This window comes from Macaca nemestrina, chromosome 1 (genome assembly GCF_043159975.1).
Source record: "Macaca nemestrina isolate mMacNem1 chromosome 1, mMacNem.hap1, whole genome shotgun sequence".
In the NCBI taxonomy this organism is placed as follows: Eukaryota; Metazoa; Chordata; class Mammalia; order Primates; family Cercopithecidae; genus Macaca; species Macaca nemestrina.
The window spans coordinates 38060764-38079133 of NC_092125.1; the positions used below are offsets into that span (position 1 = coordinate 38060764).

General features: G+C 37.0%; 1 protein-coding gene and 1 pseudogene across 1 annotated transcript in view; both read right to left on the bottom strand.

Moving 5' to 3' along the window:
- The window catches only part of LOC105484517 (acyl-CoA binding domain containing 6), a 207645-nt gene that overhangs the window by 39382 nt on the left and 149893 nt on the right, over positions 1-18370 (bottom strand). The gene's annotated exons all lie outside the window — the stretch shown is intronic.
- LOC112427265 (U6 spliceosomal RNA) lies at positions 14418-14510 on the bottom strand (annotated as a pseudogene).

The following is an 18370-nucleotide window of genomic DNA, read 5'->3' on the forward strand; positions in this document are numbered from 1 at the left end:
TTCACAAAATGGCCCCAGACTACTTTTTCTTCTTGTTGAGTGTGATTTTTGTCTTTTTTTTAAAGCAGCTTTTCCTCAGCCATAGGATATTCATTTATCCTTTATTATTATCAGTGTACTTTAACTCTTTAAAAAATGTTCTACCTCTCATCTGCTGAGGACTGGAAATCAGACAAGCAAGTTCCTCGAGCTATGTCTAAAACTGGGAAACCATCTCTGATTGATAGTCTGGGAATGGTCTCACAATATGATTTGTAGAAATCTTTATTATAGATCTGTGTATTTTATTTTCATGTTGGTTTTTTCTTGGTTTTAGGCTATATTCTTTCTTTTTAATTTTTGGGGAGCACTTCTAAGCATAGATTACATTCGTGATCAGTGATTTTCAATTTTTTTTAACATCCTATGAAAGCTTATATTCAAATAGAATCTGGAATGACAAGTAAATAAAGCCAACATTAAAGTGGCACTGCTCTGGGTGGTGATCTGGAGCCCTTGCACACTTGGTCTTCTTGCCTCTCTACCAGTTGCCATCAGTGTCACTACAAATGGGTAACATGTCTTTGGACAAGTTAGAGGTAACTCTTTTTACTGGCTGTCTTTCTGTTTTTGGACATTTGTCTAATCCTCCACAAAATAATGGAACTAACTTGTTAATCAATAGTTACAAGATAACTTTCTGATCAGCTCACTCCTCAGTTTTCTTAATTTTTCTCTATGAATAAAAAACAAAGTTACAGTATATATTCCAAAAAGCTGACAAAATACAACAAAATACAAGGACTTGATTCTCTGGACATCTTTCTAATTGGGTGTAAGCAATAATTAAGGATCAAAACTTCATTTGAAGGCTGGGCATGGTAGCTCATGACTCTAATTCCAATACTTTGAGAGCCTGAGGTGGGAAGATTGCTTGAGCCTAGGAGTTTGAGACCAGCCTGGGCAACACAGGGAGACCTTGACTGTATAAGTTTTTTTTTTTTTTTTTAAAAGCCAGGTGTGGTGGTGCACACCTCTGGTCCCAGTTATTTGAGAGGCTGAGGTGGGAGGATCACCTGAGCCCAGGAGATTGAGGCTGTGGTGAGCCAAGATTACATCACTGCACTCCAGCCTGGGCAACAGAGTGATACTCTGTCTCAAAAACAAACAAACAAACAAAAAACAAACCAAAACCATGAAAAAAAGCTGTATTTGAAAAACCATACATCTGTGATCAAATAGAAATGGGCATTTCAAACTCTTTTTACACACGGGCTATAACAGTAAAAGCTAACTTAAATAGGTGATATCCAAATTGATAAATAGCTACTGTAAACATGACAAGCAAACAACTAAAAGGAAAACAAAGGTAGTATTACTGATTATTCATCCCTTTTAAGGCAACTGAGCAAATGTTCTTAAGAGCAAATTTGCTTTGGGAACTGTAGCTAAAACAAATGCATTTACTTTGACATTATATTAAAATTGCTGGAGAGAGAGGAACTGGAGTAAAATAGGTACAGTGTAAACAAGCAGTTGAAATTAAAGAATAGATAATATATGTGCTCTAGCCACAAGGTGGTCTTCTAATCATTCAGATTCACAAAACTACTGTTGGGTACAATTAGCATCAATTATTCAGAAATATTTCAGACAGAAACCATTCTGAATTTGCCATCAGGGCAGTGTCAGACTGGAGTCCTTGAGGTAATTCACGTGACAGCTTATCCAGACACCCAGGAGGTTTCTTCTCTCCAGAAGATATAACTCAAGATACTAGGGGAAGAGATCCACATCAGCAGATGAGGGGTCTATCTTGGCTTAGAAGCCCTGGTACTTTACAAATGCCACAATATAACAGTAGCTTCTAGGGTCGCACAAGGGATATGCCAATTACAAGTAACTCAGGACATTCCAAAGTACAGTGTCCCCATCAGGGATTTATCATTCCTTTGCAGTTCTTCCCAGTCCAAATTAATTTACCAATCAAGGGGTCATTTTTGTTATAAAGTTACTTAGTAATATAACTAACATCTTTAACCTCACCAGGTTGCCAAATAACTTAGATAGCCATTTTAATCTAAAGCCAGATTTTCATTCAGCAGGGGAAAATGTAGTCAATATTCTAATATGGTATCAAATTTATATAATTAGAATTTCCATATTGAAGTTTAATTTGAAATACTTTGGGGATATCATAGGACTTTGCCAACTCTTTCTGTCTGTTACTTTGACTATAAGAATTTCTCTCACAGCACATGTTCCTTTTTTATTTCTTTTTACATTAAGTATACCTAAGTGAATTGGGCTACAATATATTTTGCTATATCTGGTTGTTTAAACCAGGGGGATCTGATCAAATAATACTAAAACAATATAACAGTGCTACAGCATATCTGGACAAATAGATGCATGAGGCTATTTAAGGAAATAGGGGACTTCACAATTCCACTTCTGGAAATTTTTCCCCCAAGAAAAATGGTCTCAACCCCAAGACTTCATGTTAATAAATGGCATGTCATTTGGCTCTATTATCCAGCTGCTCAAGCCAAGAATTTGGGCTCTGTCCTTGAATTCTATTTTCCTCATCCTCTATATTGAATCCACAAACAACTCCTACTAGGGAGTATATTCTAAAATATATGATGTCTAAAGTCAAATTATCCATGTCTCTTTACCTCATTGTTACTACCTGTTATGAGTTTAATTTTGTCTCCTAAAAATATGTTAAAATTCTAACTCCTTGTACCTCAGTATGGGTACCTTACTTGGAAACAGACTGGCATGAGCCAAGGAATGCCAAGAATTGCCAGCAAACACCAGAAGCCCGAAGAGGCAAAGAAGGATTCTCCCCTACAGGTTTCAGAGGGAGAATGGCCCTGCTCTGCGCTAACAATAACTTTGTTGTTTTAAGCCACCTAGTTTGTGGCACTTTGTTACAGCTGTCCTAGGAAACTAATACCCCACATCAGTACAAACCTCTACCATTTCCTACCTAGACAAAGGCAGTAACTTCATATTTGTTCCCTTGCCCCACTACAATCTATTCTTCAGACAGCAGATAAAGCAGGGGTCCCCAACCCCTGTTACCTGTTCACAGCCTGTTAGGAACTAGGCTACACAACAGGAGGTGAGCGGCGGGCAAGTGAGCAAAGCTTCATCTGTATTTACAGCTGCTCCCCATCACTCACATTTCTGTCTGAGCTCTGCCTCTTGTCAGATCAGTGGCAGCATTAGATTTTCATAGGAATGCCAACCCTTATTGTGAACTGCATATATGAGGGATCCAGGTTGTATGTTCCTTATGAGAATCTGTCTAATGCCTGATGATCTGACACTGCCTCCCATCATCCCTAGAGGGGACCATCTAGTTGCAGGAAAACAAGCTCAGGGCTCCCACTGATTCTATATTATTGCGAGTTATATAATTATTTCATAATATATTGCAATGTAATAATAATAGAAATAAAGTGCACAATAAATGTAATGCATTTGAATCATCCTGAAACCATCCCCCCGACCCCGGTCCATGGAAAAATTGTCTTCCATGAAACCTGTCCCTGGTGCCAAAAAGGCTGGGGACTGCTGAGTTAGATAAATGACTTTTCAAAAGTTAAGCCAGATTATGTCACTACCTTGCTTTTAAATCCTTCAACAGCTTCTCACTGTTTTTAGAATAAAGTTCAAAACTCTTACCATGGCCTAGAATAGCAGTTCTTAAAGCATTTTGGTTTCAGGATCCCTTTATAGTAATTCTTCAGAGTTACTCTTCAGAATTACTGAGGACCTCAAAGAACTTCTGTTTATGTGGTTTAAATCTATCAATATTTACCATATTAGAAACTAAAGCCAGGAAATTTAAAAACCATTATGTTACTATATGTTTTACATATAACATAAAAACATGTTACATGTTTTACATTTAACATAAATTATACGTAACATAATTTTTAAAATGAAAATAAGTATTTTTCCAGATTAAACAAAAAAACACAATGAGAAGAGTGGTATCATTTTAGATTTTTGCAAATTTCCTTAATATCTGGTTAAATAGAAAATAATTGGATATGCATATCTAGTTCTGCATTCAATCTGTTGTGACAACACAAGTGACATAGCTTCTGGAATATGCTACTGCATGCTAATGAGAATGAGTATGAAAAAGGCAAATAATGTCTTGGAATTACGAAATAATTCTGACCGCATAGACCTGCTGCACTCAAAAAATTTCACTGAGTGAATAAATGATTCGTATATATATAAATAAATAAATATTTATCTGCAATGATGCTCATTGCTTAAATTCACTCATTCAACAAATACTTACTGAGTATCAACTATGTGTTACGCACTGTTTAAGGACAGCAAACAAGACAAAAATCTCACCCTAATTGGGAGAGGGGGAACAGAAAACAAGCTAAATAAAATATAGTACACTAGATGATGGTACGTGCTGCAAAGAAAAATAAAGCAGGAAATAAAGATACAGAACGCTGGGAGGTAGGGTAGAATGGGTATCAACTTAAAATAAGGTAGGAAGAGTAGACCTTACTGAGATAACTAGGCGAGAAAAACCTGAAGATGGTAAGGGAATAGCTGTCTGAATATCTGGGGGAAAAGTAATAGAGGGAATAAGATGAGCAAGTGCAAAGACCCTGAAATGGTTATGTACCCAGCATGGTCTGAGGAACTGAGAGGAGGCCAGTGTGTTACTGGAGAAATGAAAGCAAGTTAGATTCGTAACAGGAGATGAGGGGAGAGAGGTAATAAAGGGCCAGATGGCATAGGGCCTTGTAAGCCATTCTAAGGATTTTGGCTTTTATGTTTAATTCAATGAGAGGCCACTGAAGGGCTGCGAGCAGAGGAATAGCTTGACTTCACTTATGGGTTAAGAGGATCACTCTGGCTGCTAGGGTGAAAATAGAAGGAGTGATCAACTGTGCCACATGCTGCTGATAGCTCAGGTATGGTGAGGACTAAGAAATAGTCACTGGATTTAGCAAAGTGGACGTCACTGGTTTTCCTGATAAGAACAGGAAGAATGCTGAAAGTGAACGTTTGATTTCAAGTGGGTTCAAGAGATTATGGGAAAGAAGGAATTAGAGTATAAAGAACTCTTTTTGGAATTTTGTTGTAAAAAGGAGGAATGAAATGGGGCATTACATAAATGGGTAAGGGGGCAGAGGATAGCAGTATATCTGTATCCTGATGGAAATCTACACAAAAGAGACAGAAAACTGATAATGCAAAAACAAACAAACAAAAACAAAAATGGGGAGGGGGTTTAAATATGGAGTAAGATCCTCGAGCAGGATGAGATATAGTACACAAGCAGAGGGGCGGGCCTTAACCAGAGCACAGATAGTTCATCCACACTAATACAAAGGAAAGTGAACTATAAAAGCACAGATGCAGGTAAGTCAGTAGATGTGGTAGTGAGAATTTGTGGAATTTCTTTTTTAATGGCTCCTGTTTCATCAGTTAAATGGGAAGGAAGGTCACCAGCACAGAATGATGATGAGGATCGAGATATCTAAATTTTGAGGAGACAAGAGAAAGTATGAAAAAGTCATCTAACTCGTAGAGTTCATGGGATAGGGAAATGTAGTGTCACTGCTGAGATTAGTGGTTATAAACATGGAGTGAGCATGGTTGTGTATTTTTTTTCCAGCCATATTTAGCTGCATGGGTAGAGGTATGGAAGAGTAGAATTCACTTAAATACCTGCTTTCTGAAAGTCTACTATATACCAGGGACACAGCAACAAGCCAAGTTACAGTCTTTGCCTTTACAGAGTTTACAATGTACTTTACATATTGCAAAATAGAAACAACCTACATATCTTAACAGTAGGATTGCTACAAGTACAGTATACTGCAGGCATATTATACGAAACTAGCTAGTCATTAGAAATTATGTTAAAAAGAATATGGATATGAGAAAATATTAATAATAAAGTAGATTATAAAACTATGTAGAGCATGGTCTCATTTTTGTTTTAAAATTGTATCTCTATCTACAGGAAAATGATTTTAAAAGTATGAGAATGAAAACAGGGATTATCTTGAGCATAAGATTATGGATGACAAAGATTTTCTTTTGTTTGCATTATCGGTTTTCCCTCTTTTCTGTATAGGTTCCATCAGGATATAAATATGCTGCTATCTCTCCAAACCTTAACCATCCATCTAATGCCCCATTTCTTTCCTCTTTCAACAGCATTCATGAAAGCGTTGTCTATACTCTAATTCCTCCTTCTCATTATCTCTTAAACCCACTTGAATCAAATGTTCACTTCCACTATTCTTGTTATTGTCAGGAAAACCAATCACTTGTTTTTTGGAAAAATTTATAAAATATATTATTACTTTGTAATAAGAAAAAGCTACAGTTAAAATTTATTTGTATGCTCTCCATGGTCATGGTATTATTGGTACACTCTCTGAATTGGAATACCATCTACACACTTACAAACTTATTCAGTGATTTAATTATTACTTAGCTGTTCCAAGGAAAAACTCATCAAACCAACTAAAATCTCGGTTACTTATAAGTAGCTCTTTACAATTACAAGCATGATAGGCTTACCTACCACTTCCCAATCCATTTCTTGTTTGCTATGTTCCTCAGATCACCATGCCTAATTTGGAGCTTTTGTGTTCAGATGCTGTGGGCTGAAGTGTTCTACTGTTTAATGGGAAATGTTGAGATTTTTGATCTTTCAATTTAGGGAATGTCTACCTAGAAATCAATTAGAGCAAGGACATGAACATAAGAACCATGACTCCAATTACAGAATCGACTGGCAAGTGGGGAATAGAAAGACAGGAGGCCAACCAGACTGTCCTCTAATTAGATTATCTATTCTGCCTTCAAAGAGTAGTAGAAAAGAGGATCAGTCTTTAAAAAAGATATCAAGAATTTTCAACTCTGAATTGTCTGTATATGTCTAAGCACCTTGACAAAGGATAGGTATTTGAGTGAAACAAAGAAAAGACAATTATCTTAAATTATTCTCTAATCCAATTGTAGTGTTTAGGGACCCAAATGTAAGTTATTCGTCTCTTACTCATTTTTTGTATGCCTAGCATATAATAGGCACTTAAGAAATATTCAATCATGAACATAATTATTTGGAATGATTATGACTCACTAATATAAAGCCCATTCAGTTTTAAATCTTTATTAATAATTATCTTAAATCTACTATAATTCACTTACTATTATAATTATGATGCCTTAATAAACCACATCACCATGTCTCTATAAAATCTTTACTCTGTTAATCTTCTTTGTGTGTTAAAATGGAATTGATATTAAAGCATGAGTATAAGCCCGAACATTTTTTCTCAATAATCTCAGAATAGGATATAGGAACCAAAACCTTAGTCTTTGCAGACATTCTGTTTTAAAATATATTACAAAGAATAAATGGAATTGAATGTCAAGGATGAGTAAGTGAAAGCTTTTACTCATCTGGTTTACAACTTATATCAGCTAATTTTTCTAGATTTAAATTGATTAAATTTTTTTTGTTGTTTCATTTCAAACGACCACACCAGAAAAGGGTTGTTTGTCATGATTATTTATGCTTTTCCCTTCTGTTTTATCTTAAAGGAAATGTTCAAATTTAATAAATATGAAGTTGTTATAAACAGCAACAGAAACTATTCTAATGAATTAAAATACATTATATGTTTGAAATCTTTTTAATAGATGAAACATTAGGGTAAAATAAAAATACCCAGCTGAATTAAAAATAAACAAAATTACATAATAGAGTTAAAATGTAAAAAAATTCAAGCATGCTTAAAATTGAAGCTACAAAAGCATAAAAACACACAACCTAAATACTTCAAATATTTAAAAAATCTTATTAAAAAAGGAGTTTATTCCACCTCCGTATCCTGTTTCTAAATAAATATTAAAAACCTATAAGGAATATACATAAATGACAAAATAATATACAAAGTTTAAAGACCCAAATTCTCAAATAAGGAAAGGCAAAGAGTACCCATAATCCTCCTAAATGATTCTTTACCATATCTTTAAAATGGTAGAGAATTATGGAAGCTCCCTTCCATTTGGCCTGTTTTTCTCTGTTCTGACTCTTACAGGATTCTAAACTATCACCTAATACTTTGAGACTGGATTCAAAAACAGCTACTCCTCTTTACAAGTTTAAGCAGAACCTTGAGTCTTCACAATCCTTACTTAAAACTGTCTCCCATGACCTCCTTCATCTTTTAACCGTATTATTATGTTTGTGTTCTTCTGTTCAATTGAAGGTGAGGATCATGGTATAATTTAACTTTATATACTACGATTTCTTTTATCCTTTGTATCTGCACAAAACTTTGCATATAGTAAAAGTTAAGTAAGCACAAAAATAAAACAAAACAAAAAACAGGTCAGGTATAGTGGTTCATGCCTGTAATTCGGCACTTTGGGAGGCTGAGGCAGGTGAATCGCTTGAGCTCAGGAGTTTTGAGACCGGCCTGGGTGACAGAAAGACACCCTATCTCAAAAGAAAAATAGGCCGGGCGCGGTGGCTCAAGCCTGTAATCCCAGCACTTTGGGAGGCCGAGACGGGCGGATCACGAGGTCAGGAGATCGAGACCATCCTGGCTAACACAGTGAAACCCCGTCTCTACTAAAAAATACAAAAAACTAGCCGGGCGAGGTGGCGGGCGCCTGTAGTCCCAGCTACTCGGGAGGCTGAGGCAGGAGAATGGCGTAAACCCGGGAGGTGGAGCTTGCAGTGAGCCGAGATCCGGCCACGGCCACTGCGCTCCAGCCTGGGCGACAGAGCGAGACTCCATCTCAAAAAAAAAAAAAAAAAAAAAGAAAAATAAACTACTTGCAAGAAAAATAAATATAGTTGACTATCTTGATTTTTGGCATTTTCAAGTACCTGGAATAGGGCCCAGAGTAGGGAAAAAATGCTGATAAGGACCATATTAGACACGTTGTGACCAGTTGGCTCTGTATAGAAGAATTCTTCTAGCTGGTTTGAGAAAGCAATGAAAGGCCTGTCTTTGCCTATAAAATATGAGATGCAACAGAGGAAAAAGAGACTGAAAAGTGAAAAGTTAAAAAACAGCAAGGAGTAAAGAGCACAAATGGGTAAGAGGCCAGCAGAGCCTAATGGCAATTAGAAGGAATGGGGTAGCAACAGTAGCAGGCAGCAGAAATTAGAAGCTGTGACAGAGGTGGCAAGTTGTAGACATTTTAGACCACAGAGAATAGCCAGCCATAAAGAGGACTGGGCTGCATGCCAACCAGTAGATTTCAGCAATCACAAGAGAGAAAGAGAAGCTTTAGCCTTATGTCTCACACCAGTTATAAATACCCATGGTATAGTAAAATGATTTAAGAAGGAAGCAATGAAGTATGGAATATATTTTAGAAAAAGTATTTTATAGAAAAACAGTTTAAAAATAAAAGGCAGAATGTAACTGTTCAGCTAACTGAAATGAACACTTATCTAGAATGTTTAATCTTCCAGTGTTAGACAGTTGAGACTCCACTGCTGTAAGGAAAGAAAAAGGAGCAAACATTGACTGAATACCCATTGTGTGCTGGAAATTTTACACACACCATTTCTTTTCATTCTCACAACCACCCTATTATGTAAATACTATTATTCCCATTTTCAAAATGAGTAAAATGACGCTCAGAAGTATTATATAACTTGCCCAAGGTCCCAGGCCCTTCTAACAACAAAATCCGTATTTCTCAACTATGCTACTAGAAAAGAGAAAGGAGAATCAACACAGATAATACAAATAAAAAGAAATGCAGTTAAAATTTTTTCTTTTTGGCTGGGCGCGGTGGCTCATGCCTGTAATCCCAGCACTTTGGGAGGCCGAGGCAGGCAGATCATAAGGTTAGGAGATCGAGACCATCCTGGTTAACACAGTGAAACCCTGTCTCTACTAAAAAATAAAAAAAAATTAGGCGGGCATGGTGGCGGGCGCCTGTAGTCCCAGGTACTCGGGAGCCTGAGGCAGGAGAATGGCGTGATCCGGCAGCTGGAGCTTACAGTGAGCAGAGATCGCACCACTGCACTCCAGCCTGGGCAACAGAGCGAGACTCCGTCTCACAAAAAATAAATAAAAAAATAAAAAATAAATAGATAAATACATATATAAATTTATTTTTTTCAGGTTAAAGACAATAGGTGGCATAAGTTACGGTATCACATACAGCATGCTTGTGTAATTCCTATTATCCAAATCTCAAAATTGACATATCATCAGAGAGTAAATAATCTTACTCTTCAACACTATACACTCTTCTCTACCTCTGCCTCAGTTGACTGCTGTACTTTTTCAAGTTATACATATTTTGAGAAGCTGGAGCTTAGTCTCTCTATGTTTGTATTAATTTACTGAGCTGGTCTAGCATTCAAAGTTAGGTAAATAAGAACAAAGCCAAACTCTTTGAATGGTGTCTTGCTTACTGAACACTGTTTCTGTAACACTATTCAGTAAAAACTCAATATACCTTAATCCACTCTATTCTAAATCCCTTGATGGTGAATGACCAGAAGTACAAAAGAAAAATCCAGGAAATAATTATTTTCTTTCATATTCTCATTCACCTTTCACTTTCACAGTGAAAATTTACACAGTCTGTTAGGTCCACAAAACAGTTCCTCCTTTACAGAGGGTGCCATGAAACAGGCACTTCCATTAGTTGTTCTTAGGAGCGTACATTAGTACAAATCTTTTAGAAAATGTTCATTTCCTTTGACTTAGCATTTCAAAAAGGTATCCTAAAAATACTTCAAATATTTAAAAAATCTTATAAAAAAAGAGTTTATTCCAGTATTATCTAGAATAGTAAGGAATTACAAACAATCTAAGTGTCCAGCAACACAGGGAAAGTTGAGTAGATTATTAAGCAGCAATTTTAAATGATGGTCATAAAATATTTATAACTTAGAACATCATCACAATATTATTAACGTAAAATGGAATAAAAATGTTTTTATACTAAGATCTAAACTACATAAAGCAAGCAAATAAACCAAAAAACATTATATATTTTAAAATGTTTTAAAAACCTACCACAATGTAAACAGTAGGTCTATTTTTTTAAACTTTTCTGTATATTCTAATATTTCCATTATGAACAAGTGCTATCTTTGTAATGAAAATTTTTAAAACCTTAAAATTTTAAAGTTACATTGTTTTACAATGTAGCAAAACCTAGCCTGTAGCAGCTCCCCAGCCTGTAGCAGCTCCCTGAAAACCAGCAGCATGTGCTGGAGATCTGAAATTCTCAAGCTAAAATTTTAGATATCCAATCCAGCTTGAGAGAGATGGTAAGCATACTGGATGAGAGATACAGATAGCAAGTGTTGACAGGCTGGATCGGTTAGATCTAACGAGATGGAATTCAACAGACATAGAGAAAAGATCCCGTACCAAGGACCAAGTAGTCACAAACTACATCGTGGAGTAATCTTAGGAGAAACATAGAAGATTTAGGGGCTTTAGTAGAGTGTGAGCTCAGTGAATTTTGATGTAGCTACTCAAAAGCAAATTAAATTTTAGAAATACATTAATAGGTGGATACTGTTAGAATGAGGAAAGTGATAGTGCTTGTGGTAGGCAGAAATCCAAAGTAAGCCCCGATGACCCAGGCCCTTGTATAATTCCCCTCACCTTGAGTGAGGGTGGGACCAGTGAATGTGATGGGAAACCACTTTCATGATGGAGGGCAGAGATGGAATGGAGAGAGCTGTCCTCAAAGAAGCAAGTAGCCATGTTGACCATTTTGTGAACTGCGTAAGGAAAGGGATGGTGTCTAGGCATGATGGTCTCAAATAACTAAGAGAACTGCGAATTCCAGATGAGAATGAAGACTTATGAAGCCTTGAGCAGAGGACCCAGATAAGCCATGCCATAATGCTTGACCTAGGGAGACTGTGAGAAAACAAATGTGTGTTAAGTTGCTAAATTTGTGGTAATTTATTATGCAGCAATAGAAAACTAATACAGGCTGGGCATGGTGGCTCATGCCTGTAATCCCAGTACTTTGGGAGGCCAAGGCAAGAAAATCACTTGAGCTCTGGAATTCAAGACTAGCCCAGGCAACATGGCAAAATCGCATCTACAAAAAATACAAAAATTAGCCAGGTATAGTGGTGTGCATCTGTAGTCCCAGCTACCTGGGAGGCTGAGGTGGGAGGATTGCTTGAGCCTAGAAGGTCCAGGCTGCAGTGAGCTGTGACCATGCCACTGCACTGCACCCGGGGTGATAGAGTGAGACCTTGTCTCAAAAACAAAAAACAAAACAAAACAAAAAAACCATAACAAAAAAACACAAAAAACCCCCAAACCCAAACTAATACAGAGCTATTCTTTTCTGGGGTCAGATGATTCCTGCAGTGTTAGTAGCAAAGAGCTGTGGGTGAAAAGTACCTTGAAAGATATACATAAAGAGCCTAAAATAGGCTTTGGCTGGATGGTAAAGTAACTCTAAATCATGTCATGTTAGGAATGAAAGACGAAATATCTGAAAACAATGAAATTGCTTGCTTCTATACGGCTATACATTTTAGAAGTAGGGAGAGTATGAGAAAATTATAGGGAGTCAAACACTTAATTTTTCAACAGAAAGATTTTTTTTTTTTTTTTTTGAGACAGAGTCATGTTTTGTCGCTTAGGCTAGAGTACAGTGGCATAATCTCGGCTCACTGCAGCCTCCCCCTCCCGAGGGTTCAAGCAATTCTTCTGCCTCAGCCTCCTGAGTAGCAAGGATTACAAGTGCCTGCCATCATGTCCAGCTAATTTAGTACAAACAGGGTTTCACCATATTGGCTCAGCTGGTAGAAAGCTCTTTTCAAACTTAAAATGGCTACCTTAATATTCCTTCAATTCCCTATCCTTGGAAGTTTTCAAGCTTAGATGGATGACTGATTAGCAGGCATATATAAAGAGGTTCTAGGATGGGCGCGGTGGCTCACATCCGTAATCCCAGCACTTTGGGAGGCTGAGGTGGGCAGATCATGAGGTCAAGAAATGGAGACTATCCTGGCTAACATGGTGAAACCCCGTCTCTACTAAAAATACAAAAAATTAGCCGGGTGTAGTGGCCAGCGCCCGTAGTCCCAGCTACTCGGGAGGCTGAGGCAGGAGAATGGCGTGAACCTGGGAGGTGGTTCCAGCCTGGGTGACAGAGAGAGACTTTGTCTCAAAAAAAAAAAAAAAAAAAAAAGAGAGAGAGAGAGAGATTCTAAGCATTTCTAGATGGTCTGATTAATAATCTTGTTTCTCTCTTAGGCATTTGCATCTTTAAATACTGTATGTGTATAAAGAGGTACTTTCTATTGACAGCATAAATATTTGCAGAACCTAGTGTATTGTAGGCAGCCAATAAATATTTGCTGAACGAATAAATGCACAAAAGAAAAATACAACGAAAGAAAAAATGAGAATATTAATATCCTAGGATCTAATTGTCTTTTAATGTTCCTTTTGGGCAAATTAAAAATAAAACTTTGATGGCAATGAAGGTAGCAGCGGTTATCTCTGGGAGAAAGAAGTATGTCTTTTTCTTGCAAATAAATCAATATGGAGAAGTGACAAGAGCTCTGGACTGTGAGTTTTAGTCTTGGCACCACCACTCTTAGTTCAAAAAATGAACTGAAATGATTAATCCTGGGGTTCAGGCTGAGTTAGAAGGCATGTTAAGGCATGAAGAAGTGTAGGATCAGGACAACTGAGGAAATGGGAGCTATTAAGAGTATTAAGATCTAGAGAAGTTTCAGAATTTGAGGTTGTGACAGGAAGCAAGCTCAAAGATGTTAAGTGTTCAAGTAAGTTAAAATGGAGTATAAATGAATGTAGCCAGGGTTGAGGGGTTTTCACAGACCAAGACTGGTCAGCGTTAGTATGAATGTTGAAGTGTCTGAATAGGATAGCTTTAGATGGAATGGAGAAGTAAATTGTAAGCCTAACCCTCCATTAATTAAAAATTCAGTCCAAAAAGCTATCAATTTTTAAACAGTCTAATTCATTTTTTGATATACAAATATTCCTTATTTCTTGTCTGCTATATTCCATAGCCTTCTAAAACTTTAGTTTCTACTTATTCAACTGCTTTTACTAAGAACTTATGACAAATGTATTAGGCAACATATCAACAAATAAAATCCGAACAAGCTTTCTTTTTGCTCTTACAATTTTTTTTCTCTCAGGTTAATAGGACAAAATATCATTAGGAATCAAAAATATAATTGAATATTACCCTTTTCAGTAAAAACGTTATTCACAGCATTTATACGCAAAGGGGAAAATTTTTCCTGAGTTTTTTTAACCCGCTTTAGGATGTTGCGAGAGCATTATCACTTGTTTAATATCATAACTTTGTATCCTTTATTTAACTTAATTCTTCTTACAAAGTCAGCTTTTATTTACTTATTAAAAAGAACAGAACGTTTCACAAATTTGCATGTCAGGGGCCATGCTAATCTTCTCTGTATTGTTCCATTTTTTTTAGTATAATAAAAAATATAAGTAAAAATTTTTAATTTAGTATAAAACATATAAATAATTTTTTAGTATAATAAATTTTATGTGTTGCCAAAGCAACCACTAAAGTTAGCTTTTTAAAATGGATTTAATTTTTCCATTAAAGATGGGCTTTGTTTGATTCATATGACCTTGTTTATTAGTGGGCCTTCCTCTTTAATATTGTTTTATCCTGAAATAAATCACTTCCTATTCTTGTTAGCTTCTCTATCCTGCAGAGTTTTATTAATGTTTCAAATCTTCTTCGGTTTTTCCTCTAAATGTCACTGTAAAACTGATTTTTTTTCCCTCAAGTTATGAAATCTTTAAGCTATCAAAAAATCACATAAATATATATTTTTTTCTATTTGTATTCTCCTAATTCCCCCCGCTAACAACTGCATAATTTTGATGTAATCAACCAGGCTACACAATAATAGTACAACTAAAGGTGTTTCAATCCTCTCCAGTGTTTTTTTTTTTTTTTTTTTTGAGCAGGGTCTTGCTCTGTTGCTCAGGCTGGAGTATAGTGGTGCAATCATAGCTCACTGCAGCCTCAATCTCCTGGGCTCTAGCGATCTCCCTGCCTCAGCCTCCAAAGTAGCTGGGACTATAAACGCAGGCCATTATGCCTGGCTAATTTTTTTTTTACTTGTATTAATAGAAAAGATGAGGTCTTGCTATGTTGCTCAGGCTGGTCTCCAACTTCTAAGCTCAAGTGATTCTTCCACCTTGGCCACCCAAAGTGCTTGGATTACAGATGTGAGCCACCGTGACTAGCCGACTCCTAATTCTGATTTCTTCCCAGCATTTCACTCAATGTGTTAAGAGACCCTAGTTCAGATATCTGAGAAATCAATCTATATTTTCTATTGTTGTTCCTGAAACACAAATCCCTGGTCAATTAAACATCAATAACCAAAATTAATACAAGAGTATCTTCACTGGTATTCCTTCCTATTCCCTTTCTTCCTAGTAACAGTACACTGTTACTAATCACTCTAAAAAATTCCTTATAGTGCTAATTTAAAACACATCCACACTCACCCAAATTCCTTAATCTGAGTATTTATGGCTTCCACAGTCTGCCTGAGCTATTTCTGCCACCTGTCCCTTTCCACACCTCAGCTTCATTCAAATATCACCTAGCCTTTACAGTACAAGACAGGCTGCAATTCATAACTGACGATGTCTCTAACTACTGTGCCCCCTAATAATCTCTCCCTTTTTTTTCCTCTTACCTCTCCCAATGCACTTGCAGATGATCTCTCATTATGGGATCTGATTATAGTCTGACTCATAATTGTTCTTTAGTAATTTAAAGAGTTTTCTACTGTCTCAGTTAGATAGTAAACGACGTCAGTGCAGGAACCACAGTTTATACCTCTTGTGTCTCCTAGTGTCTTGTTGTATCCAGGTCATGGAGTAAGTATTTAATAAAATATTTGAGTTAAATTTAATAATTTCAGGGCTGTTTATATTGCCGATTTTATTATTATGGTAATCTATATGCAGAATTTCTAGTAATTACTCTTAACCATAATAAATAATCCTATGAAATATAATATAGATGAATTATGGATATCTATTTCCATAGAAAAGTGATAAAAATATACAGGTTTATTCTCAATCTAGACATCTTTATGTCATTCTATAGCTTATATTACTTTCCAGGTATCCCTTTAATCTGGGTGCTGTCAGTTACCTGCCACATATTACTTTTTTTTTTTTTTTAGATGGAGTCTCACTCTGTCGCCCAGGCTGGAGTACAGCGGCACAATCTCGGCTCACTGCAACCTCTGCCTCCCAGAGTTCAAGCAAGTCTCCCGCCTCAGCTTCCCGAGTAGCTGGGACTACAGGTGCGTGCCATCACGCCCGGCTAATTTTTTGTATTTTTAGTAGAGATGGGATTTCACTGTGTTAGCCATGATGATCTCTATCTCCTGACCTCGTGATCTGCCCGCCTCAGCCTCCCAAAGTGCTGGAATTACAAGCGTGAGCCACTGCATCTGGCCCAATATTACTTTTTTTTTTTTTTTGGATAGGGCAATGAGATACTGCTTCACATCTCTATTAAGATGGCTAGTATCAAAAACACAGCAAATGATAAGTGTTGGCTAGGATTTGGGGAGAGTGGAACCTTCAAGTATTGCTAGTGAGAATGTAAAACGGTGTATCTCCTGTAAAAAGGGCTTGGCAATTCCTCAACAAATTAAATAGATAATTATCTTATGATCCAGCAATTCCACTTTCCAGAATTGAAAGCAGGGACGTGAACAGGTATTTTTATATCCATGTTCACAGTGGCATCACATACAATAACTAAAAGGTTGGAACAATATGAATATCCATCAGCAGATGAAAGCATAAACAAAATATGGTATATACATACATAAACTGAATATTATTTGTCCTCAAAAAGGAATGCAATTCTGACACATGCTACAACATGAGCCTTAAAGACATTATGCTAAATAAAATAAGCCAGACACAAAATGACAAATATGCTACAATTCCACTTACATGAGGTACATGGAGTAGTCAAATTCACAGAGACAGAAAGTAGAATGATGGTGGCCAGGAAGTGGGGTGGGGATAATGTGCATTTATTGTTTAATGAGCATAAATTTTCAGTTTGGGAGGATAAAAAAGTTCTGGAGATAGATGGTGGTAATGATTGCACAACAATGTGAATGGATGAATAAATGAATGCTTTATTATTATTATTATTATTATTTTAGAGATGAGGTCTTGCTACGTTGTCCAGGCTGGCCTCAAACTCCTGGGCTCAAGTGATCCTCCTGCCTTAGGCTCCTGAGGATCAGGAGGTTTTCACCTTGTTGGCCAGGCTGGTCTCTTACTCCTGACCTAAGATGATCCACTCGCCTCGGCCTCCCAAAAGCTGGGATTACAGGTGTGAGCCTCCGTACCCAGCCACATTTTTTATAGGTTTTGTTAGATTTGGGTTCAACATTCTTTGGAAGAATGCAAGTGTTACTCTGCTTTCTACTGAGAGGGGGTCTTAAAAAGCAGATGGCATTTGAGACAGTGTGGATGGAAGTATGTGAGAGACAGTAAGGGTAAACACTACAGGTAAAGAACAAACATGACCAAAGGCACTGATAGAGCAAGTGTGTGATATGTACAAGGGAAGAAACTACATTAACTAGATATAAGATTTTCAACACTGTTCACTGTACTTTATACACAGGGTACATCCCATTCAGCCCTGCTGAATCAGCATATCTAAGGATGAAGGCTCAGATACCTTTATTTTTACAAAGTTCCCAAGAAAATTCAATAACCAGGTCTGAAACTTACTGGCCTGGAGAATAGTGTACCTTTAAGTAGCTTGTTCTTGGTATGTCAAGCTCATTCCTACTTCAGGGACTTTTTATCACGACTTACAGCAACTTCTCTGCATTGAATTCTCAGCTTGTCATTTTCTCAGTAAAGTCTTACCTGATCACTCTTTAAAGTAACCGCCACTATTTTCTTTTCTTTCTTTCTTTTTTTTTTTTTTTTTTTTTTCCTTGAGACGGAGTCTCGCTCTCACCCAGGCTGGAGTGCAGTGGCGCAATCTTGGCTCACTGCAAGCTCTGCCTCCCGGGTTCATGCCATTCTCCTGCCTCAGCCTCCCGACTAGCTGGGACTACAGGCGCCTGCCACCATGACCAGCTAATTTTTTGTATTTTAGTAGAGATGGGGGTTTCACCGTGTTAGCCAGGATAGTCTCAACCTCCGGACCTCGTGATCTGCCTGCCCTGGCCTCCCAAAGTGCTGGGATTACAGGAGTGAGGCACCGTGCCCAGTCACCACCACTATTTTATTTCTTAGAACTTAACTGATACTATCTTGTTTTTGGC